Raw genomic sequence first — 26,271 nt, 5'->3', positions numbered from 1 at the left:
ACCTCTCTTCTTGTCAGTCTGTAGATGCAGAGGCTGGAGGATCGTCTCTGGTCAAGCAGGAGAAGACTGAAAGAGAGGACCCACCACACAGCAGAGAGACCCAGACTAGAGCGGCCCCTGTAGCCACGGAGGACCCAGCACTGCCCAGGATCCGATGCAGCATCGGGTCAGTGGAACACCGAACACCGTCAGAGATCAACACTGAGACTTTAACTGAAACACACAGGCTCTTACACACAGGATATGACCACAGATCAGACCCAGAGAGACTGGGCTGTCCTCCTGCTCCCGGCTCAGAGTACTTACCGGTATTTCACCAGAGCCAGAGGACAGTTTATTCCCATGGAGATGTTGGTGACGCGCTAGACACTGGCGGTGATGATCTGTCTTGTTCTTACACTACAGAGACGGACGCTAGCAACATATCCTTGGGCTTAGAGACACAGACTGATCTGTCTAGAGGGGACTGGAACCGGTACAGTAGTAGTGTATACTCTGAAGGGTGCCAGGACAAGAAAGTGGAGGTTATGGTGGTAGATGAGGTGACTGTGAAAGTGGAGGGCGACATTCCTCCCACATGGAATGCAGATAGTCACCTAGGAGACGGACAGTCCCAGGGTAGAGATTTCTTAGATTACAGGGAAAGCTTAGAGACCAATCCAAATGTCGCGATCCAATCCCCTTTACATTCGCTCAGGGATTGCGACCCAGTGTCCACTTCGATGGGACCTTCCGATTCACAAGGCCGCGTCCTTTTCGATCAGGTATTGAACTCAAACGACAGGGCTAGAGCCCAGGCTCAGGGAGGGGGAGCCACATCAGGCAATGGTAAAGAGAAACGGTTCCTCTGCATGTTCTGTAATAAAGGATTCAGCTGCCTCCAGAAGGTGGAGATCCACCAGAGGGTCCACACAGGGGTAAAACCCTACAGCTGTACCCAGTGTCATATGCGCTTCGCCCAGGCTCGTGACCTCAAGAGGCACCAGAGGGTCCACACAGGGGAGAAACCTTACAGCTGCCCCCAGTGTGAGAAGAGGTTCTCCCGCCAGGATAATCTGAAGATACATCTGAAGGTCCACACAGGAGAGAGGCAGTTCGCCTGTACGCAATGCGGGAAGAAGTTCACAGAGAGGAGCTACCTCAGGATACACCAGCAGAAAAACCATCCCACTCTATTAACATAGAAAGTAATCATTCCACTTGATAGCTTCTGAAGTTTAGATCAAAACCTGCATTAAAGGGTAGGTAGCATAAACATAACTGAATGTAACATGGATTTGCATTAGTATACGCTTCAAAAGTCCCAATGCAAAGTTACCTCACTTTTCAATTTTTCAAGTTATTACATAAAACCCATAAAAATGCCGAAGTCATCCTGGAAGATGTTTTCGCGGGGTGTGACGTAATATGTAAGCCCCAGGAAAGCCAGCCTATTCCCCATGAATGTAAACTCCAACAGAAATAACTTTATATTAAACAATATTGTTTACACTCATTACTACTGGTTTCAATTACATTTACTTTATGAATGTATTGTTACAAATCAGCTTGCAGGATTGCTAGCCTGCTAACGTCAGTGGTGTAAAGTACTACTTAGGTAGTTTTTGGGGTATCTGTACTTTACATTTTGGACAACTTATAATGTACGTTTTACTCCAAACATTTTCACTGACACCAAAAAGTATTTGTTACATTTTGAATGCTTAGCAGGAGAGGAAAATGGTCTAATTCACACACTTATCAAGAGAACATCCCTGGTCATCCCTACTGCCTCTGATCTGGTGGACTCACTAAACACCGAATGTTTTGTTTGTGAATTATGTCTTATGAAGAGTTCCCCTGGCTATCCGTAAGATTTTTTTTTATTTTTATATCCCGTCTGGTTTGCTTAATACTTTGATACTTAAGTATATTTCAGCAATTACATTTACTTTTGATACTTACGTATATTTAATACCAAATTCTTTAAAACTTTTACTCAGTAATATTTTACTGGGTGACTTACTTGAGTCATTTTCTATTAAGGTATCTTTACTTTTACTCAAATGTGACAATTGGTTACTTATTCCACTACTGGCTAATGTTAGCACTGCATGAGTCAGCCAGTTGCTATCAACACCTAACTTCCAGCTACATTAATGTAGACCAACGTTTTGGGAAAGCATAACACCATCTAACCAGTTATCAAATAATGTTACCAGTTTATGCAACAGTGGAGGCTCGTTTGAGGAGGAAGTGGAGGACCATCCTCAATGAAATTTCATAAAAATCCAAATTGTGAAACAATAAGTTATTTTTTTAGATAAAACTATACTAAATATATTGAATTAACTTGCACTAACTGGACAAAAATAAAGTTCTAAAACCAATAAAACTATTTGTAAATCTACCTCCTCCTCCTGTAATTTGAAGGTCAGCATCCCAGAGTCGCCTCTTCACTGTTGACGTTGAAACTGATGTTTTGCGGGTACTATTTAATGAAGCTGCCAGTTGAAGACTTGTGAGGCTTCTGTTGCTCGACACTCTAATGTACTTGTCCTCTTGCTCAGTTGTGCCCCGGGGCCTCCAACTCCTCTTTCTATTCTATTTAAAGCCAGTTTGTGCTGTTCTGTGAAGGGAGTAGTACACAGCGCTGTACGAGATCTTCCGTTTCTTGGCAATTTCTCGCATGGAATAGCCTTAATTTCTCAGAACAAGAATAGACTGATGAGTTTCAGAAGAAAGTTATTTGTTTCTGGCCCTTTTGAGCCTGTATTCGAACCCACAAATGCTGATGCTCCAGATACTCAACTAGTCTAAAGAAGGCCAGTTTTATTGCTTCTTTAATCAGAACAGTTTTCAGCTGTGCTAACATAATTGCAAAAGGGTTTTCTAATGATCAATTGCCTTTTAAAATGATAAACTTGGATTAGCTAACACAACGTGCCATTGGAACACAATGGGCCTGATAATGGGCCTCTGTACACCTATGTAGATATTCCATTAAAAATCATCTGTTTCCAGCAACAAAAGTCATTTACAACATTAACAGTGTCTACACTGTATTTCTGATCAATTTGATGTTATTTTAATGGACAAAAATGAGCTTTTCTTTCAAAAACAAGGACATTTCTAAGTGACCCCAAAATGGAACAGTAGTGTACTTTCTTCCTCCTACCCCCATAATGTCAAGCTTGATTAACAACCCCTCCTTCCACATATCATACGCTTTCTCCACATCAAAAAAGACAGCTACTACAGTCTCCTTGTTCACCTGAGCCTTCCTTACCTCTGCTTCTAAGCAGAGCACTGGGTCCATAGTTCCCCTTCCCTTCCTGAACCCACTCTGATGTGGCAATAGTAGCCCCCTGCTCTCCCGGAAGTAAGTTAGCCTCTCTGTAATCATACGTTCCATAATCTTACATACATGTGATGTTAAAGCTATTGGCCGATAGCTTGTTGTGTCCTTCCCTGGCTTCCGGATTGGTACCACTACTGCCTCCTTCCAACTGCCTGGTAGTTTCCCCTTCTCCCACACTGTGGAGAAGGCACGACAAAACCTATTCCCCCTCAGGAGACTGAAAAGATTTGGCATGGGTCCTCAGATCCTCAAAAGGTTTTACAGCTGCACCATCGAGAGCATCCTGACGGGTTGCATCACTGCCTGGTATGGCAACTGCTTAGCCTCCGACCACAAGGCACTACAGAGGTACTGGGCTGTACGCGCTACCATCACCGGGGCCAAGCTTCCGGCCAACCAGGACCTCTATACCAGGCGGTGTCAGATGAAGTCCCTAAAAATTGTCAGACTCCAGCCAACCTAGTCATACTGTCTCTGCTACCGCACGGCAAGCGGTACCGGAGCGTCAAGTCTATGTCCAAGAGGCTCCTCAATAGCTTCTACCCCCAAGCCATAAGACTCATGAACAGCTAATCAAATGGCTACCCAGACTATTGGCATTGCCCCCCCCCCCCCTGGAACGCTGCTCCTACTCTGTTATTCTCTATGCATAGTCACTTTAATAACTCTACCTACATGTACATGTTACCTCGACACATTGACTCTGTACCGGTACCCTCTGTATATAGCCCCGCTATTGTTATTTACTGCTGCTCTTTAATCATTTGTTATTCTCTTTTTGGGGGTTATTTTCTTAACTGCATTGTTGGTTAAGGGCTTGTAAGGTCTACACCTGTTGTATTCAGCGCATGTGACAAATAAAATTAGATTTTGTTGTACAACACCAAAACCTTACCCAGTGCCTCATCACTAAGATGGGACAACATAACATAGCACACCTCATCTTTCCCAGGTGAAGTTAACCCAGCCTTACCTATTGTTCTTTTCATCTCTGCCATGGTAAATGGTGCATTCAATGCATCCTTTACATCCTCCCTCATATCCAGCACTCCAGGATATTCCTCTCTTGTTCTCTCTCTCCCCCTCTGCCCATCCTCTGACAAATTTGCCAAGCTAAATGGAAACTCCTTTGGAAAGTTTATTAGGCTACAGATTAAATAAATTATTAACTTCACATGGTGGTGAATGTGCAAGATACTCCCTTCCAATAAATATCGAGGGTCTTATTCTGGTGACACGATTGATGATTGGCTGCCGTTTGACAAATAATATCGCTCTTATCCATAATAATCTCATAATGTAGATAGCCAACCTCCACTCTATGTGCGAGCTGTTAGCTAGAGCCCATGTGCCAAGACCAGAGTAGGCACATTTGTTATTTAACGCAACAGTTGTGACAAAACCATCAGTAGCGTTGAAAATGTGATGGAAACACATTTAACTTGTATTTATTTTTATTCGGTACATGGGAATTTAACAGCAAAAGTAATTTTTTATCTGCAAAAAGTCTGATGGAAACATATCGCCGGTGGGAAAATGCGCATATTGTTTTATGCAGATTTTATATTCGTAATGAAAATCTGTCTCAAATTGAATGGAAACCTACCTAATGTCTAGGAGTGCAGTGATGCGTAACATATTTTGGAATGCTGTTCCTTTCATTCAAGGTTTAAAAATGCTATCATCTAATTTCCCCATCAATCTTCCTATGCCGATCCACTATTTAAACTTACAGGCTGCAAGTAAATGAAGGACTTTCTGGTCTCATTGAAGCTGGTTCGGGAATGTCTTCCTGCCTAGCTGATAGACTGGCAGAAGTCTTAAAGCGATGTCACCTTGTGTATCTGGAGAGAAGAATGTTTAGTGAATAACTTGATTGTTTCAGGCAAAAAAAAATGAATGAGCATCTGACGCACCACCAGCTGGGTATTTTCAAACTAGACTTGCACTTCGAAGAGAAGATCTTGGGCCTGCTTGAAATAGCCTCAATTAGCCTTGCTACTTTAGCTAGCTAACTTAGGTGTGTACTGTAGCTAGATAGCTAGCTTATTTACAACGATGTAGTCAAGACATGCACTACAGGATGCCAAATCTTTCCTGCGGATGAGTTTTAGTTAGGTAAGATTTAATGTCAATTTTTTTTTTGCTGCTATGGTTATTAATTATACTGCACTGATGGAGCGTAAATCCCAGAAAACAGATTTGATAGTGGCAGCAGCAGAGATATTTTTGAGTGCAAGAGATTTTAGAGCATTAGATCTAAAGGGGGTTTTAAAAGAAGGGGTCTGTCCAGTTGGCCTGGAGTAAGATCTGGGAGGACTAGAGTACTGAGATAGGGGTGGTGAGTTTTTTGGGATATAGTGGTGTATAAAATGTGTGGGTTAGATGGTGCAATTTATTTTCTCCATTTCCCCTTATTTTTTTGTGACAAAATGTGCAATTCACACTCCGACCTGTGAAAGGAAACCATAACCAACACAGCGTCCAGTCTACCGGAAACTCACACGAAGTAAACAGAAAGTGAACAGTGACTAAGAACAATTTCCACTTTAGCATTCATTGTTATTTAGACGTTTATTAACACCCTGGAACTCAATATATGACTAATTCAACTGGACAGCATCACATACTTGCAGCGTGTAGTGTTTAATAAGCGCTGGAGACAGGACTTGATTGATAGACGTGATCTCGATAACGCTAGTGAACAATGGCTAACTGTATTGTTTTTCACACTCAAATAGCCTCCATCATGGAGGTGCTAGCGAATGCAGCTGTAGCTGAGATCTGTAAACTCGTAGACGACGACTATGCAGTGTTTCGTTTGGAAATAACGCAAAGCCAGAAAGAAAACAGGAGATTGCGAAGGAAACTACTGGAACTGAAGGTGGCAAGGGAGCGCGTCCTCGCCAGTCGTGTCAAGATCCCCGACCGAAACAGAGAAATGTCAAGAGGTACTGTTTGCATACCAGTGTGTGGTGCACAACAATAGTGGAATCGGCGGATCGCATTCAAATCAAAGTAACCCATTGAAACTGATTCAAACGGATAAAAATAGTGGAATCATGCCACAATAGATAATGCTATACCAGGTTGTAATGTTATGATAATTTGACAAAGTACAAATCTGTTGAAATCGCACTGTGGATGTATAGACTACAGAATTAAATTGGGGCGTTATTATATTGCAGTGTACATACAGCCTTACTTCTGGGTCCATGAAATGGGGTATCAGCCTACTCTGTGACTCCCACAGATTACAATTCTGAAGAGTTTGCAGAAATATTAGAGTTGTAGATCTTATTGTGGAACTGTGGAAAATCACCTCACTATTCAGCCTCTCCCAGAAGGTGGTGCACAATTGGCCCAGCGTCGTCCGGGTTAGGGTTTGGCTGTCATTGTTAATAAGAATTTGTTCTTAACTGACTTGCTTAGTTAAATAAATAAATATTGTGCATATTTAACATTAATATTGCAATGTACAATCAAATTTTCAATAATTTATTTATAAAGACCATACATCAGCTGATGTCAAAGTGCTGTACAGAAACCCAGCCTAAAACCCCAAACAGCAAGCAATGCAGGTGTAGAAGCACGGTGGTTAGGAAAAAGTCCCTAGAAAGGCCGGAACCCCGGAAGAAACATAGAGAGGAACCAGGCTATGTACACCCTTACCTCTGGATCTTGAGTCCATAAAATGGGGTATTAGCCTACTCAGTGACACACACAGAACACAACTGTAAATAGTTTAAACAAATATTAGCACTATAGCTCATATTGTGGAACTTTAACTGTGGGAAATCACCTCATTAAACAGCCTAGTCCTTCCCAAGATCATAGGCATAAGGGTGTACATTGCAAAATGAATGTTCAATACAATAGGCTGAATAGTGAGGTGATTTTCCACAGTTAAAGTAACACAATAAGAGCTACGCCGCTAATATGTGTAAACTCTTCAGAATTGTAATCTGTGGGTGTCACTGAATAGGCTGATAGTCCATTTCATGGACCCAAGATCCATAGGTAAGGCTGTACAGTGCATATAATTATGCCTCCAATGCAATTCTGAAGTCTACATCCCTGTGCGATTAACAGTTTTTTTTTTGTTGCTTTAAACTACATTTTTGTCTTTTGTTGAATTTGTATAACAACATTCCAACCTTGTTTAGAATTATCTTGTCCAATTGTGGCATGATTCCACAATTTTTATCCATTTGCATCAATGGGGGACTTTTAGTTTGAAGGCAAACCATTCAGCTATTGTTGTTCATGACACACACATATTTTACAGAAGGCTGAGCAGCCTGTCATATATAGCAGCACTGCCTCTCCCCTGTTCCCTTCTGCATGTGTTCAGATGTGTTACCTAGAATTGGGTCTTGCTGGTCACGTTTTGGATAGTATGCAATAATTCCCCTGATTACTTATCTGTCTTGCACAAGGACACAATATCATATTCTAACCAGATTGTTCATGTTCTGCATTTCCTATTATTTACTCAATGAAAACAATGTGATGCATGGAACATAATACATTGATCAATAAATAGTATATCAGGAAGTTATGAAAAGTGTTACCTTACATCCCTGCCAATTCTAGACAGTATCAATAGTGTACAAAATACCGTTGACAGTACCTAACCACTTCTTTTCCCCCAGTCACTGTCTCAGGTGAAGAACATCTCACTGGAGGCCACAGGAGCTTTGTGAAGCCAGCGAGACACAATACATGGAGAGATGATCAACCAATCACTGTTGAGGGGAGTGGAACCTCAACCCAGCACGTTATCGTAATAGAGGTTAGTGTAATAGTGTTGCATAAAAATTACAATCACTTTGTAAATCAAATGTGGCCCTTTACTCCCGGAAGGCTCCCCTCAGCTATTCACTTGCTTACATCCTTATTTATCTGCCATAGGGGAGCTTGTGAGACTTCCCTATGACATTGTTATTCAACTCATGTACCGGTAATAACCTCCTCTCTTCTTGTGTCAGTCTGCAGATGCAGAGGCTGCAGGTCCTGGGGTCAAGCAGCAGAGGTCTGAAGGAGAGAAGGACCCACAGCACAGCAGAGACATCCATACTGGAGCGCCCCCTGTAAGCATAGAGGACCCCACCACCGCCTCAACGCCTCCCAGGAACCAACCCAGCATCAGGGAGGTCAGTGGAACGCAGAACGCCGTCCTCAAGTCAGAGACCGACACCAAGACTTTAACTTTAACACACAGGCTCTTACACACAGGTTCTGACCATAGATCAGACCCATGGAGACTGGGCTGTCCTCCTACTCCCGGTTCAGAGTACTTACCGGTATTTCACCAGAGCCAGAGGATGGTTCATTGCCGTGGAGATGATGACGCGATAGACACTAGTGGTGATGATCCGTCTTGTTCTTACGCTACAGAGATGGACCCTGGTAACATGACCTTAGGTTTAGAGAGACAGACTGATCTGTCTAGAGGGGACTGGAACCGGTACAGTAGTAGTGTATACTCTGAAGGGTGCCTAGATAAGAAAGGGAAGGTTATAGTGATAGATGAGGTGACTGTGAAAGTGGAGGGTGTTGTTCCTCCCACATGGAATGCAGATAGTCACCTAGGAAACAGACACTCACAAGGCAGAGATTTCTTAGATTACAGGGAAAGCTTAGAGACAAATCCAAATGTTGAGACCCACTCCCCTACACACACATTCAGGGAATGCGACTCAGTGTCCACGTCGATGGGGCCATCCGATTCACACGGCCGTGTCCTTTTCGATCAGGTATTGAACTCAAAGGACCAAAGGGCCAAGGCTCGGGGAGCAACATCAGGCAATAGTAAAGAGAAACGGTTCCTCTGTATGTTCTGTAACAAAGGCTTCAGCTGCTCCCAGAATGTGGAGATCCACCAGAGGATCCACACAGGAGAGAAACCCTACAGCTGCCCCCAGTGTCACATGTGCTTCGCTCAGTCTGGCAGCCTGAAGAGGCACCAAAGGATCCACACAGGGGAGAAACCATACAGCTGCCCACAGTGCGAGAAGAGGTTTTCCCGCCAACACCTGCTAAAGACGCACCTGAAGATCCACACAGGAGAGAGTCCATAACGCCTTTACGCACTGCGGGAAGAGATTCTCAGAGAGGAGCTACCTCAGGATACACCAGCAGAAAAAACATTCCACTCTATAACATAGAAAGTTTGTTTAGATCAAACCCTGCAATAAAGGTAGACTCAGGGAGATGACTTAGATGCACAAAGTGAACAGCAGTAGTGGGTCAATTTCTACAACAACTAAGAGCGTTGAAGCACGAGGCTAAACTTCTGATGTTTTGGTCCTGCGGCTACCACGTTGTAGCAGCGTGAAGCGAACTCATGTACATGCGCAGATACTGTGTGACTGTGTGAGAGCAAAGTCTAGCATCACGCTCATCACAATATCTGGGGTTCTGCTCGTGGCAACCTCATAACGCTGAGTCTTCCTTTAAAGACAAAGATTGATTTTCATTGTTGTCAGAATAACATTTCAGTGTTGAATATTCCTGGGTAGAATATTGCATTTAGGCATTGTGTGATACACATAATTACAGTGCCTTCAGAAAGTATTCACACCAGCTGACGTTTTCCTCATGTTGTTGTGTTCCTGGCCTACACACAATATCCCATGATGTCAAAGTGGAATTATGTTTATAGACATTTTTACAAATTAATAAAAAATAAAAAGCGGGAATGTCTTGAGTCAATAAGTATTCAACCCCTTTGTTATGGCAAGCCTAAATAAGTTCAGGAGTACAAATGTCACTTAAGTTGCATAGTGTTTAACATGATTTTTGAATGATTACCTCATCTCTGTACCCCACACATACAGATAATTGTGAGGTCCCTCAGTCGAGCAGTGAATTTCAAACACAGATTCAAGACCAGGTAGGTTTTCCAATGCCTCTGAATGAAGGGCACCTATTGGTAGATGGGTCAAATAAAATAAAAAAGCAGGCATTGAATATCCCTTTGAGCATCAATCAAGTTTATTTTATATAGCCCTTCGTACATCAGCTAATATCTCGAAGTGCTGTACAGAAACCCAGCCTAAAACCCCAAACAGCTAGTAATGCAGGTGTAGAAGCACGGTGGCTAGGAAAAACTCCCTAGAAAGGCCAAAACCTAGGAAGAAACCTAGAGAGGAACCAGGCTATGAGGGGTGGCCAGTTCTCTTCTGGCTGTGCCGGGTGGAGATTATAACAGAACTATGCCAAGATGTTCAAAAATGTTCATAAGTGACAAGCATGGTCAAATAATAATCATTAATAATTTTCAGTTGGCTTTTCATAGCCGATCATCAAGAGTTGAAAAACAACAGGTCTGGGACAGGTGGCGGTTCCATAACCGCAGGTGAAGTTGGTGAAGTTATTAATTACACATTGGATGGTATATCAATACACCCAGTTACTACAAAGATACAGATGCCCTTCCTAACTCTGTTGCCGGAAAGGAAGGAAACCACTCAGGGATTTCACCATGAGGCCAATGGTGACTTTAAAACAGTTACAGAGTTTAATGGCTGTGATAGGAGAAAACTCAGGATGGATCAAGAACTTTGTAGTTACTCTACAACACTAACCTAATTGACAGAGTGAAAAGAAGGAAGCCTGTACAGAAGAAAAATATTCAAAAACATGCATCCTGTTTGCAAAAAGGCACTAAAGTAAAACTGCAAAAAATCTAGCAAAGAAATGAACTATGTCCTAAATACAAAGTGTTGTTTGGGGCAAAAACAACACATCAGTGAGTACCACTCTTCATATTTTCAAGCATGGTGGTGGCTGAATCAAGTTATGGGTGTGCTTGTCATCGGCAAGGACTAGGGAGTTTTTTTTTTTATCATAAAAATAAACGGAAGAGCTAAGCACAGGCAAAATCTAAGGAAAACCTGGGTCAGTCTGCTTTCCAATAGACACTGGGAGATGAATTCACCTTTCAGCAGGACAATTACCTAAAACACAAGGTCAAATATACACTGGCGTTGCATACCAAGACGACATTGAATGTTCCTGAGTTTCTTGGTATCAGTTTAGCCTTTTTTTTTAATGTAAGAATAATGTGCAAATATTGTATAATCCAGGTGTGCAAATCTCTTAAGGATTTACCCAGAAAGACTCACAGCTGTAAAAAAATAAATAAAAAAAATAAAGTATTATTTATTTTATTTTTACAAATGTAGAATGTTTCTTCCACTTTGACAGAGTATTTTGTGTAGATCGTTGACCAAAAAAATTACAATTAAATCAATTTTAATCCCACTTTGTAACACAACAAAATGTGGAAAAAGTAAAGGGGTGTGAGGGCCGCACTTAATTTTTATATTGTGCTTGCACTGTGTAGACTGATGTCAAATGCCATTGAAATACCCCAAAAATTACTGAGACACTTTTAATGAGAAAATTAATGCAGATTTGTTGTTGAGACGTGTGGTTTTCATATGGTGACCTAAGTAGCCCCTCTTTTTAGGTACGAGCTCCGTGTATCCATGCTCTGTGTCACGTTTACTCTCCTCCATGTTTGTGTTGCAAATTTCCTTCCACGCGCAAAGCGTCGTCCAATTGACGTAAAATATTGCCGTAAAAAGTGATTTGCGACACAACAAAATAAACAATAGACGTTTTTCTATTGTTTCATATTGCTCTATCGCCCAGCCCTATGGTGATGGTTGGAGTGATGGTGTCTGTAAAAATGCTTTACTTATGAAGAGTCTCCCGGGTGGCGCAGTGGTCTAGGGCACTGCATCGCAGTGCTAGCTGCGCCACCAGAGTCTCTGGGTTCACGCCCAGGCTGGGCTGGGTTCGCGCCCAGGCTCTGTCGCAGCCGGCCGCAACCGGGAGATCCGTGGGGCGACGCACAATTGGCATAGCGTCGTCCGGGTTAGGGAGGGTTTGGCCGGTAGGGAGGGTTTGGCCGGTAGGGATATCCTTGTCTCAGTATGTAAAAAATGTAATAAAATGTATGCACTCTACTGTAAGTCGCTCTGGATAAGAGCGTCTGCTAAATGACTAAAATGTAAATGTAAATGTAAGAGTGAAACTGGAGTTTTATAGTGAGGAAATGATAGTGCCTTAATTCATGTTTACTTACATTTTTGTCATTTAGAAGACACTCTTAACCCTAATTGCTCCTGTAAGTCGCTGAAATAACGCTAGGCTACCTGCCGCCAGCTACTTGACATAAAGTAGTGAAGATTTGTGTAATGTAATGTTGAACCTTTTCCAAAGTATTCTAAAATTCATTTTAATCAAAGCTAGGGTACCAGATTTACAGAAAAGATAGTGTTACCATAGTGAGAAAAGTTATTCCACTTGTCACGTATCTTTTTGTGCATTTAAAGTACTGTGCTTTAAAGCTATGCGAGTATGACAATTTTGTTGAAATTAAATACAAAATTGACTCTGTGCTGACTGACTTGGTTATTTTTGTATCATTGCAGGGATTGAGTTTCCCTTATCTCAGTGAACCAAAACATTATACTTCATTCTTGAATCAACACAGATTTTTTTTAAATATTAAACTTCAATGGCTCCATATTGTTAGGTACTTGAATCACGTTGTTAGAGATGGGCTTCACTGTGGTTAACATTTGATAGTAATCTTTCTATACAGCAAAGAGTTTTGAACATACGTACCCCAACCAAAAAACGTGTATAGATGGCATCATTTGCACAAAACTGGAAGCTCGAACCACCACATCTGGCAGGGACTTCAGACAATTACGGATTATAAAGGGACCAGCTACGTAGCGGACACTGGCGCCTCAACTTCCAGACAGGCTAAACAACTTTTTTGCCCGCTGTTCCCACATGCTTCAAGATCTCCCCCATTGTTCCTGTACCCAAGCATGCTAAGGTAACTACTGAATGACTATCGCCCCATAGCACTCACTTCTGTCATCATGAAGTGGTTTGAGAGGCTAGTAATGGACCATATCACCTCCACCTTACCTGACTCCCTGGATCCCACTCTAATTTGCATACCGCCCCAACAGATCCATGGACGACGCAATCGCCATCGCAGTACACACAGCCCTATCTCACTTGGACGAGAGGAATACCTATGTGAATACCTCTGTTCATCGACTACAGTATGCACCAATTTGTAAGTCGCTCTGGATAAGAGCGTCTGCTAAATGACTTAAATGTAAATGTAAATAGTGCCTTCCAAGCATATCACTAAGCTCAGGGCCCTGGGTCTGAACTCATCCCTGCTTCTACACCTGCATTGCTTGCTGTTTTGGGGTTTTAGGCTGGGTTTCTGTACAGCACTTTGAGATATCAGCTGATGTAAGAAGGGCTTTATAAATACATTTGATTTGATCCCTGTACAACAGGTTGCTGGACTTCCTGATGGGCTGACCCCGGGTAGTGACCCGGGTAGTGAGAATAGGCAACAACAACACCACCACAATGACCCTTAACACAGGGGGTGGGGGAGCAGGGGTGTGTGCTCAGCCCCTTCCTGTACTCCCTGTTCACCCACGACTGTGTGGCCACGCACAACTCCTACTTAATCATTAATTTTGCTAACGACCCGACAGCGATAGGCCGATTACAAACAATGATAACACAGCCTACAGAGAGGAAGTTGGAGCCCTGGCGGAGTGGTGCCAGGACAATAACCTCTCTCTCAACGCCAACCAAACCAAGGAGCTGATTGTGCACTACGGGAGAGGGTCAAAAGGTAACTGCACCGCCCTAAACCAGGCTCTTCAGAGGTTGGTGCGGTCAGCCCAATGCACCATCGGGAGCACGCTGCCTGCCCTCCAGGTCATTTATACCACTCTGTGTCGATGGAAGACCAAGAAGATCATTAGGGTCCTTAGCCAACCGAGCCACGGACTGTTCACTCTACTACCGTCTGGCAGACAATACAGGAGCATCAGAGTCGGAACCAACAGCCTCCGTGATGGCTTCTAACACCAGACCATCAGACTGTTGAACAGCCATCACTAGCTGTCTGCCTGTCCTGAACCTTAGATACTTTTTCGGCACACATTATCCCACTGAATCACACAAAAACACACACCCATACTTACAAATACAAACACACACACACACACAGTCAACTCTGCTGTCCCATGTACAGTATATGGAGACACTGGACACTTCCTGTTTTTTATACTGTTTATACACACTATTTACATGGTGTAATCTTGACACAGCTCACTCTAATACATCTGCTGCTGTACATATCATTCTTAGCATATCCTCTGGGTGCATTCATCCTGTGTATATAAGCACAGATTGCTATTTGGATTATTGATATAGTATTCAAAAAGAAAGGAGGACCAAGGCACTCTTCATATAATTAATTAAAATGCCTTTATTAGTATGAACATGCCATACTAATAAAGGCATTTTAATTAATTATATGAAGAGTGCCTTGGTCCTCCTTTCTTTTTGATGACCAATTTACCCCTTTTACCAAAGACCACCTATCTACCAAAATGTACTATTGTGTACCTTAGTAGCGCTTCCCTTCCTCCTCTTTCTACTAATTATTGATATAGTATTATTTGGATTGTAAATTGGATTCGTACTGTTATTTCTTGGTTTACATTTTTGATGATTTAATGATTTGTTTGACATCTATAATGTTAGTAACACAAGCATTTCACTGCACCCACTAAGACACTAGGCAGAGTTGCAAAGAAAAAGCCATATCTCAGACTGGCAAACGAAAAGAAAAGATTAAGATGGGCAAACAAACACAGACACTGGACAGAGGAGTTCTGCCTAGAAGGCCAGCATCCCGTTATCGCCTCTTCACTGTTGAAGTTGAGGAATTGTGAGGTGTCTGTTTCTCAAACTAGACACTCTAATGTACTTGTCTTCTTTCTAGTTTGTGCATCGGGGCCTCCCACTCCTCATTCTATTTAGAGCCAGTTTGCATTGTTCTGTGAAGGGAGTAGTACAGTCGTGGCCAAAAGTTTTGAGAATGACACAAATATACATTTTCACAAAGTTTGCTGCTTCAGTGTCTTTCGATATTTTTGTCAGATGTTACTATGGAATACTGAAGTATAATTACAAGCATTTCATAAGTGTCAAAGGCTTTTATTGACACTTACATGAAGTTGATGCAAAGAGTCAATATTTGCAGTGTTGACCCTTCTATTTCAAGACCTCTGCAATCCGCCCTGGCATGGTGTCAATTAACTTCTGGGCCTCATCCTGACTGATGGCAGCCCATTCTTGCATAATCAATGCTTGGAGTTTGTCAGAATTTGTGGGGTTTTGTTTGTCCACCCGCCTCTTGAGGATTGACCACAAGTTCTCAATGGGATTAAGGTCTGGGAAGTTTCCTGGCCATGGACACAAAATATCGATGTTTTGTTCCCCGAGCAACTTAGTTATCACTTTTGCCTTATGGCAAGGTGCTCCATCATGCTGGAAAAGGCATTGTTCGTCACCAAACTGTTCCTGGATGGTTGAGAGAAGTTGCTCTCTGAGGATGTGTTGGTACCATTCTTTATTCATGGCTGTGTTCTTAGTCAAAATTGTGAGTGAGCCCACTCCCTTGGCTGAGAAGCAATCCCACACATGAATGGTCTCCGGATGCTTTTACTGTTGGCATGACACAGGACTGATGTTAGCTCTCACCTTGTCTTCTCCGGACAAGCTTTTTTCCGGATGCCCCAAACAATCGGAAAGGGGATTCATCAGAGAAAATGACTTTACCCCAGTCCTCAGCAGTCCAATCCCTGTACCTTTTGAAGACTATCAGTCTGTCCCTGATGTTTTTCTTGGAGAGAAGTGGCTTCTTTGCTGCCTGCTGCCATTCCTGAGCAAGCTCTGTACTGGTGGTGCCCCGATCCCGCAGCTGAATCAACTTTAGGAGACGGTCCTGGCGTTTGCTGGACTTTCTTGGGCGCCCTGAAGCCTTCTTCACAACAACTGAACCGCTCTCCTTGAAGTTCTTGATGATCTGATCGATGGTTGATTTAGGTGCAATCTTACTGGCAGAAATATCCTTGTCTGTGAAGACCTTTTTGTGCAAAGCAATGATGACGGCACGTGTTTCCTTGCAGGTAACCATGATTGACAGAGGAAGAACAATGATTCCAAGCACCACCCTCCTTTTGAAGCTTCCAGTCTGTTATTCGAACTCAATCAGCATGACAGAGTGATCTCTAGCCATGTCCTCGTCCACACTCACACCTGTGTTAACGAGAGAATCACTGACATGTCAGCTGGTCCGTTTGTGGCAGGGCTGAAATGCAGTGGAAATGTTTTTGGGGGATTCAGTTCATTTGCATGGCAAAGAGGGACTTTGCAATTAATTGCAATTCATCTGATCACTCTTCATAACATTCTAGAGTATATGCAAATTGCCATCATACAAACTGAGGCAGCAGACTTTGTGAAAATGAATATTTGTGTCATTCTCAAAACTTTTGGCGACAATTGTACACAGCGTTGTACGAGATCTTCAGTTTCTTGGCAATTTCTCACATGGAATTGCCTTCATTTCTCAGAACAAGAATAGACTGATGAGTTTCAGAAGAAAGTGCTTTGTTTCTGGCCATTTTGAGCCTGTAATCGAACCCACAAATGCTGAAGCTCCAGATACTCAACTAGTCTAAAGAAGGCTTCTTTAATCAGCACAACAGATTTCAGCTGTGCTAACATAATTGCAAAAGGGTTTTGTAATGATCAATTAGCCTTTTAAATGATAAACTTGGATTAGCTAACACAACGTGCCACTGGAACACAGGAGTGATGGTAGCTGATAATGGGCCTCTGTCCACCTATGTAGATATTATTATCCATAAAATATCTGCCGTTTCCAGCTACAATAGTCATTTACAACATTAACACTGTCTACACTGTATTTCTGATCAATTTGATGTTATTTTAAATGTATTTTTTTGTTGTTGTTGCTTTTCTTTCAAAAACAAGGACATTTCTAAGGGACACAAAACTTTTGAACGGTAGTGTAGTATATAGGGCAGCAGACTCTAATGTGCTAGTGATGGCTGCAGTCTGATGGCCTTGAGATAGAAGCTGTTTTCTGAAGTCCACGATCAGCTCCTTTGTTTTGTTGATCCTGGCACCACACTCCCAGGGCCCTCACCTCCTCCCTGTAGGCTGTCTCGTCATTGTTGGTAATCAGGCCTATTACTGTTGTGTCGTCTGCAAACTTGATGATTGAGATGGAGGCGTGTGTGGCCACGCAGTCATGGGTGAACAGGGAGCACAGGAGGGGGCTGAGCACGCATCCTTGTGGGGCCCCAGTGTTGAGTATCAGCGAAGTGGAGGTGTTGTTTCCTACCTTCACCACCAGGATGCGGCCCATCACAAAGTCCAGGACTCAGTTGCACAGGGCAGGGTTCAGACCCAGGGCCTCAAACTTAATGATGAGCTTGGAGGGTACTATTGTGTTGAATGCTGAGTTAGAGTCAATGAACAGCATTCTTACATAGGTATTTCTCTTGTCCAGATGGTATAGAGCAGAATGCAGTGCGATGGCGATTGCATCGTCTGTGGATCTATTGGGGCGGTAAGCAAATTGAAGTGGGTCTAGGGTGTCAGGTAAGGTAGAGGTGATATGATCCTTGAATAGTCTCTCAAAGCACTTCATGATGACAGAAGTGAGTGCTACGGGCGATAGTAATTTAGTTCAGTTACCTTAGCTTGCTTGGGTACAGGAACAATGGTGGACATCTTGAACCATGTGGGGACAGCAGACTGGGCTAGGGAGAGATTGAATATGTCCGTAAACACACCAGCCAGCTCATGCTCTGAGGACGCGGCTAGGGATGCCGTCTGGGCCGGCAGCCCTTGCGAGGGTTAATACGCTTAAATGTCTTACGTCGGCCACGGAGAAGGAGAGCCCACAGTCCTTGGTAGCAAGGAAATGTCGGTGGCACTGTGTTATCCTCAAAGTGGGCGAAGGTGTTTAGCTTGTCCGGAAGCAAACGTTGTTGGTTTTCCCTTTGTAGTCCGTGATTGTCTGTAGACCCTGCCACATACGTCTCGTGTCTGAGCCATTGAATTGTGACTCCACTCTTTCTCTATACTGACCTTTTGCCTGTTTGCTTTACGGAGGGAATAACTACACTGTTCGTATTCGACCATATTCCCTGTCACCTTGCCATGGCTAAATGCAATGGTACGCGCTTTCAGTTTTACTCAAATGCTGCCATCTATCCACGGTTTCTGGTTAGAGTAGGTTTTAATAGTCACAGTGGGTACAACATCTCCCATACACTTCCTGATAGACGAATACACTGATATGGTGACTGAGTTTATGTTGTTCTCAGAGGCTACCCGGAACATATCCCAGTCCACGTGATCAAAACAATCTTGAAGCGTGGATTCCGATTGGTCAGACCAGCATCGAATAGTCCTTAGCACGGGTACTTCCTGTTTGAGTTTCTGCCTATAGGAAGGGAGGAGCAACATTGAGTCGTGATCAGATTTGCCGAAGGGATGGTGGGGGAGGGCCTTGTAGGCATCCCGGAAGTTGGAGTAGCAGTGGTCGAGTGTTTTAGCAGCGTGAGTACTACAGTCATTGTGTTGATAGAACTTCAGTAATGTTTTTCTCAAATGTACTTTGATAAAATCCCCAGCTACAATAAATGCAGCCTCGGGATTTGTGGTTTCCAGTTTGCATAAAGTCCGGTGAAGTTCTTTGAGGGCCGTTGTGGTATCGGCTTGAGGGGGAATATACACAGCTGTGACTATAACCGAAGATAGTTCTCTTGGGAGGTAATACGGTAGGCATTTGATTGTGAGGTATTGTAGGTCAGGTGAACAAAAGGACTTGAGATCCTATATGTTATCACAATCACACCATGAGTCGTTAATCATGAAACATACACCCCCGCCCTTCTTCCTAGAGAGATATTTATTCCTGTCTGCGCGATGAACTGAGAACCCAACTGGCTGTACGGACTCAGACAGAATATCCTGAGAGAGCCATGTTTCCGTGAAACAGAGTATGTTACAGTCCTTGATGTCTCTCTGGAAGGAAATCCGCACCCTGAGCTCGTCAACTTTATTATCCACAGACTGAACATTAGCGAGTAACATACTAGGAAGCGGCGGGTGTGTGTGCGCTTCCTGAGTTGGACTAGAAGTCCACTCAGAGTTCCTCTTTTCCGCCGGTGGTGTTTTGGATCAGCCACTGGAATCAGCTCAACCGCCCTGGGAGGTACGAACAAAGGATCCGATTCGGGAAAGTCATATTCCTGGTCGTAATGCTGGTAATGCTTTTGAGTTACCGCCGCTCTGATATCCAAAAGTTCTTCCCGGCTGTATGTAATAACATCAAACATTTCCTGGGCTAATAATGTAAGAAATATGACAAAAAAACTAAATACTTCAACGTTTCATAAGAGCTAGAAACACGGCAGCCATATCCGTCAGCTCCATTTTCATGTCACGCCCCTCAGGGATCGACCCGTGTCGTGCTTTGCTCTCCAGAGCAAGGCACCGTTCACAGGAGTGATCAATGGGGTAGCATTGAGTGTAGAAGTGGATCAAATTTAAATATATTCCTGGTGTTTGTGACACCCTCCGTTTGGTGAGACGCAGACCTGGTGGCAATGGCAAGACTGAGAATACCCGGTCTGTCTTGTTGAGATTTGAGACCGTTTCTACCAGGTTAGGTCATATGTGACTCACCACCTTGATTTGGTCTTATGTAGCAAAATTTGAAATTGTGTGTTTTTTTTTTATATTGGATCAAAGTAGAGACTCAGCTACAAAATGGTAATCATACACTGCATTTTTGAGGAACAATGGGAAAGTAATGCTGCTTTGAAAGTTGCTAAACTTTTGAGAAAATGGCCTTTGAATGTTTTGGTATCTAGTGAAGAGCTTTTCTTTGTCTACACCCATTCAGCATTGTTTATACCCCCTTAAGCTTTAGTCCCACCCATCTCGTTTCGCTCTCAGCGCTTTCAGAGCCCACACTTGACACTCTGGCCGATGATTTGTTTACCTCTGGATAACATGGAAAACAGCCTAACCAGCTTTGCTGGCAACAATTTCATTACGCTTTTTTGCCGGCGTTTACTCACACCGGCAATATTCAACAGGTGTTGTACACTTTAGCTTAAGACATGTATAGTGTTTCATTCTGGAAATGGTCCTCTACAAGCCAGAATGTTGAATACAATTATATTTTAATTTACTCTGCCAATTTTCCGTGGTGTTGGTCTTTCAGACTAAATATTCACAGGAAAGTATTGTTTACCTGACTTGTTAGAGAACCGGTACTGAAGTATAAATGTATGTCACCTTCGCAAAACTTTGTAAACTCTGTATGGATCGTCATCTGGAGAAGGAGAGGAGGACCAAGGTGCAGTGTGGTAAGTGTTCATTATTTTAATTAAAATATGAAACACTTGACAAAACAATAAAAACGATAAACGAACATTCCTGTAAGGTGAACCCACAAAACAGAAAACAACCACCCACAAACACAGGTGGGAACAGGCTACCTAAGTATGATTCTCAATCAGAGACAACGATAGACAGCTGCCTCTGATTGAGAACCATACTAGGCGAAACACACAGAAATACAAAACAAGGACAACATAGAACACCAGACATAGAATGGCCACCCAAACTCACGCCCTGACCAACCAAAATAGAGACATAAAAAGGATCTCTACGGTCAGGGCGTGACAGTACCCCCCCCCCCCCCCCGCAAAACCTGTACCTATAGGGGAGGGTCTGGGTGGGCATTTCACCGTGGTGGCGGCTCTGGTGCGGGATGTGGACCCCGCTCCACCTTAGTCTTGGCCCACTTAGGTGGCGCCTCTGGAGACCCTTACCGCCGACCCCGGACCGAGGACCCTCGCAGCGGGCCCCGGACAGGAGGGAGACTCTGGCTGCTCCGGACAGGAGGGAGACTCTGGCTGCTCCGGACAGGAGGGAGACTCTGGCTGCTCCGGACAGGAGGGAGACTCTGGCTGCTCCGGACAGGAGGGAGACTCTGGCTGCTCCTGATTGAAGCCCGTCGCTGGAGGCTCCGGAGTAGAGGGCGTCGCTGGAGGCTCCGGACTGACGTCCTTCGTTGGGGACCTCGTGCCATAACTCCTCACTGGAGGTTTCGTGCCATTGATCCTCACTGGAGGCTTCGTGCCATGGATCATCACTGGAGGCTTCGTGCCATGGATCATCACTGGAGGCTTCGTGCCATGGATCATCACTGGAGGCTTCGTGCCATGGATCATCACAGGAGGCTTCGTGCCATGGATCATCACTGGAGGCTTCGTGCCATGGATCATCACAGGAGGCTTCGTGCCATGGATCATCACTGGAGGCTTCTTGCCATGGATCATCACAGGAGGCTTCGCTCTGAGAGAAGGCACAGGACTCACCAGGCTGGGGAGACATGCAGGAGGGTTAGAGCTTAGCACATGCACAGAACTCACCAGGCTGGGGAGACATGCAGGAGGCCTTGTCCTTGGCCGAGGCACCGGATGCACTGGACCATGGAGGCGCACTGGCGGTCTCGAGCGCAGAGCTAGCACCACTCGTCCTGGCTGGATCCCCCCTGTAGCCCAGCAAGTGCGGGGAGTTGGAACAGGCCGCACTGGGCTGTGCTGGCATACTGGGGACACCGTGCGTAGGGCTGGTGCAGTATACCCCGGGCCGAGGAGATGCACTGGAGACCAGATGCGCTGAGCCGGCATCATTCCTCCTGGCTCAATGCCCACTCTAGCCCGGCCGATTCGAGGAGCTGCGATGTAGCGCACCGGGCTATGCGTGCGCACTGGGAACACCTTGCGCTTCCCCGCATAACACGGTGCCTGCCCAGTCACTCTCTCGCCACGGTAAGCACGGGGAGTTGGCTCAGGTCTCCTACCTGAGCCCGCCAATCGCCCCGTGTGCCTCCCCCCAAAATTCTGTGGCTGCCTCTCGTGCACTTTTCCTCGAGCCAACTCCTCATAGCGTCGCCGCTCCGCCTTAGCTGCCTCCATCTCCTTTTTCGGACGGCGATACTCTCCCGGCTGTGCCCATGGTCCTTTGCCGTCCAAGATTTCCTCCCATGTCCAGGAGTCCATTCCACCATGCTGTTTGGTCCCTTGTTGGTGGGTGGTTCTGTATGGATCGTCTTCTGGAGAAGGAGAGGAGGACCAAGGTGCAGCGTTGTAAGTGTTCATTATTTTAATTAAAATATGAAACACTTGACAAAACAACAAAAACAATAAACGAACAGTCCTGTAAGGTGAACACACAAAACAGAAAACAACCACCCACAAACACAGGTGGGAACAGGCTACCTAAGTATGATTCTCAATCAGAGACAACGATAGACAGCTGCCTCTGATTGAGAACCATACTAGGCCAAACACACAGAAATACAAAACAAGGACAACATAGAACACCAGACATAGAATGCCCACCCAAACTCACGCCCTGACCAACCAAAATAGAGACATAAAAAGGATCTCTACGGTCAGGGCGTGACAGTACCCCCCCCCCCCCCCCGCAAAACCTGTACCTATAGGGGAGGGTCTGGGTGGGCATTTCACCGTGGTGGCTGCTCTGGTGCGGGATGTGGACCCCGCTCCACCTTAGTCTTGGCCCACTTAGGTGGCGCCTCTGGAGACCCTTACCGCCGACCCCGGACCGAGGACCCTCGCAGCGGGCCCCGGACAGGAGGGAGACTCTGGCTGCTCCGGACAGGAGGGAGACTCTGGCTGCTCCGGACAGGAGGGAGACTCTGGCTGCTCCGGACAGGAGGGAGACTCTGGCTGCTCCGGACAGGAGGGAGACTCTGGCTGCTCCTGATTGAAGCCCGTCGCTGGAGGCTCCGGAGTAGAGGGCGTCGCTGGAGGCTCCGGACTGACGTCCTTCGTTGGGGACCTCGTGCCATAACTCCTCACTGGAGGTTTCGTGCCATTGATCCTCACTGGAGGCTTCGTGCCATGGATCATCACTGGAGGCTTCGTGCCATGGATCATCACTGGAGGCTTCGTGCCATGGATCATCACTGGAGGCTTCGTGCCATGGATCATCACAGGAGGCTTCGTGCCATGGATCATCACTGGAGGCTTCGTGCCATGGATCATCACTGGAGGCTTCGTGCCATGGATCATCACTGGAGGCTTCTTGCCATGGATCATCACAGGAGGCTTCGCTCTGAGAGAAGGCACAGGACTCACCAGGCTGGGGAGACATGCAGGAGGGTTAGAGCTTAGCACATGCACAGAACTCACCAGGCTGGGGAGACATGCAGGAGGCCTTGTCCTTGGCCGAGGCACCGGATGCACTGGACCATGGAGGCGCACTGGCGGTCTCGAGCGCAGAGCTAGCACCACTCGTCCTGGCTGGATCCCCCCTGTAGCCCAGCAAGTGCGGGGAGTTGGAACAGGCCGCACTGGGCTGTGCTGGCATACTGGGGACACCGTGCGTAGGGCTGGTGCAGTATACCCCGGGCCGAGGAGATGCACTGGAGACCAGATGCGCTGAGCCGGCATCATTCCTCCTGGCTCAATGCCCACTCTAGCCCGGCCGATTCGAGGAGCTGCGATGTAGCGCACCGGGCTATGCGTGCGCACTGGGAACACCTTGCGCTTCCCCGCATAACACGGTGCCTGCCCAGTCACTCTCTCGCCACGGTAAGCACGGGGAGTTGGCTCAGGTCTCCTACCTGAGCCCGCCAATCGCCCCGTGTGCCTCCCCCCAAAATTCTGTGGCTGCCTCTCGTGCACTTTTCCTCGAGCCAACTCCTCATAGCGTCGCCGCTCCGCCTTAGCTGCCTCCATCTCCTTTTTCGGACGGCGATACTCTCCCGGCTGTGCCCATGGTCCTTTGCCGTCCAAGATTTCCTCCCATGTCCAGGAGTCCATTCCACCATGCTGTTTGGTCCCTTGTTGGTGGGTGGTTCTGTATGGATCGTCTTCTGGAGAAGGAGAGGAGGACCAAGGTGCAGCGTTGTAAGTGTTCATTATTTTAATTAAAATATGAAACACTTGACAAAACAACAAAAACAATAAACGAACAGTCCTGTAAGGTGAACACACAAAACAGAAAACAACCACCCACAAACACAGGTGGGAACAGGCTACCTAAGTATGATTCTCAATCAGAGACAACGATAGACAGCTGCCTCTGATTGAGAACCATACTAGGCCAAACACACAGAAATACAAAACAAGGACAACATAGAACACCAGACATAGAATGCCCACCCAAACTCACGCCCTGACCAACCAAAATAGAGACATAAAAAGGATCTCTACGGTCAGGGCGTGACAGTACCCCCCCCCCCCCCCCCCCCAAAGATGCAGACTCCGGCCGCAAAACCTGAACCTATAGGGGAGGGTCTGACAAACTCCTGCAAGACTTCAGTTAGTATGCATGGTTCTGGTGCGTGTACTTCCATCTTGTGCACCTGCTTTCGGTCATGAGCAAAACATATTGATTGCCACACACATAGACCCGCGTTTTGAAGTTGGTTTAATAATAGTTCATTGTGGACAATTGGCAGAGTAAGTTTAAATATAATTTTATTCAACATTCCTTGTCTACATAATTTACTGACAAGGATAGAGAAAGCACTGAGAAAGAACTGTGTGTCAACTGTTGGCGCCGAAGATGTACAATTAAGTCTAAATTGATTCTCAATTGCGGCGCGGTTCTATAAACAAAGCCCTTTACTTTAATACCACATCAAAATAATTTCACAAATGTAAAATATACACGTACTGTTTAAACTGGCTTTATCACAGTTGCAGCCAACAGTATTTTTCAGTTACATGTTTCTGGCAGCCTTCTTCCATTACACACAGGTGTTCAGAGCACGCTATATAGCTAATTAGCATAGGAGGTCCCTCTGTCTTCTATAAACACGTACTGTAACATAGATATATGGACGTGTGGGAACACACATCCTAATCCTATAAAGGCCTGTAGTAATTTAACCTTGTTTTTTGCGGGGACTGATATGAAACTTACGTTCCTTATTTTTCCAAAACCTTACCGCAAGCGATACTTGTTAACATTGAGAGCAAACATCGGTTCTATCATCAATAGGTGATAAAGGTAGTTAGCGTCTATGAATGGGGTAGGGGCACCCATGCAACTGGGGATACGAAGTGCTCTTTGAGAGGGAGACGAGTTTGAGTGGGGCAGAAAGTTTACTATGCTTAGGCAGTGAAGAGAGCAGAGGATTGGCCAAGGTTAAGTGTTCGACCGGGAGCCCCCCAGTGAGTAGGCCTGAAGAGAGCAATCCATAGAGGATGAGTATTAGTAAGGCAGGATTTATTGCTATGGTTATTAATTGTCTGCACTGATGGAGCATAAATCCCAGAAAATAGATGTGGTAGTGGCAGCAGCTGTTGGCCTGCAGTAGGATCTGTTAGGGCTAAAGTATTGGTATATGTGTAGGGTTAGAAATTGGTGCGATTTATTTTTCACCCTTCTTTTCTGTGACATAATGTGCAATTCACAATCTAACCTGTAAAAGACAGCAACACAGCGTCAAGTCTAGCTGCCGGAAACTCACAGGAAGGAGTAAACCTATGCTAGGACAGTTTAATATTTACCTTACTGAGTCTTTGGAATAAAGTTGTATTATTTTCTATTCTATTCTAACACACTGTTCTTTGTAAACAAGTCTGCTTTGAGCTTGAAAGATACTGATCATACGTGTAATGTAATAAGTGTGTAATGTAATGATGTGTAATGTAATAAGCAGTACCGTAATTAAAAGAACAGCGCGCATACATTTTTCATTTAACCACACCCTTTAACCTTTCACGAGCCTCTACCCCGGGTCCGGGATCACCCCCCACCCCCCCCACACACTGATTAGCATAGCTAGCATAGCTTCACAAGTAGATAGTAGCATCTAAATATCATTAAATCACAAGTCCAAGACACCAGATGAAAGATACAGATCTTGTGAATAAAGCCACCATTTCAGATTTTTCAAATGTTTTACAGGG

The 26,271-nt window shown here is 44.9% G+C and overlaps 1 protein-coding gene across 3 annotated transcripts in view; it reads left to right on the top strand.

Moving 5' to 3' along the window:
- LOC139577670 (uncharacterized) overlaps positions 1–26,271 on the top strand; it is a 50,285-nt gene that overhangs the window by 3,165 nt on the left and 20,849 nt on the right. The window contains exons 3-6 of one of the 3 annotated variants that reach the window (XR_011675357.1): positions 18–6,291; positions 7,996–8,135; positions 8,332–8,496; positions 8,579–12,754. The exons of 1 other annotated variant lie outside the window; for it this stretch is intronic. The gene's annotated coding sequence lies outside the window, so the exon portion shown is untranslated. Of the gene's footprint in view, positions 1–17; positions 6,292–7,995; positions 8,136–8,331; positions 12,755–26,271 lie in introns of those variants that run through there. One more of the 3 variants, XR_011675356.1, reaches the window with a different exon arrangement.

Source organism: Salvelinus alpinus, chromosome 6, assembly GCF_045679555.1.
Source record: "Salvelinus alpinus chromosome 6, SLU_Salpinus.1, whole genome shotgun sequence".
Classification (NCBI taxonomy): Eukaryota; Metazoa; Chordata; class Actinopteri; order Salmoniformes; family Salmonidae; genus Salvelinus; species Salvelinus alpinus.
This window is presented reverse-complemented; position numbering and strand designations above follow the sequence as displayed.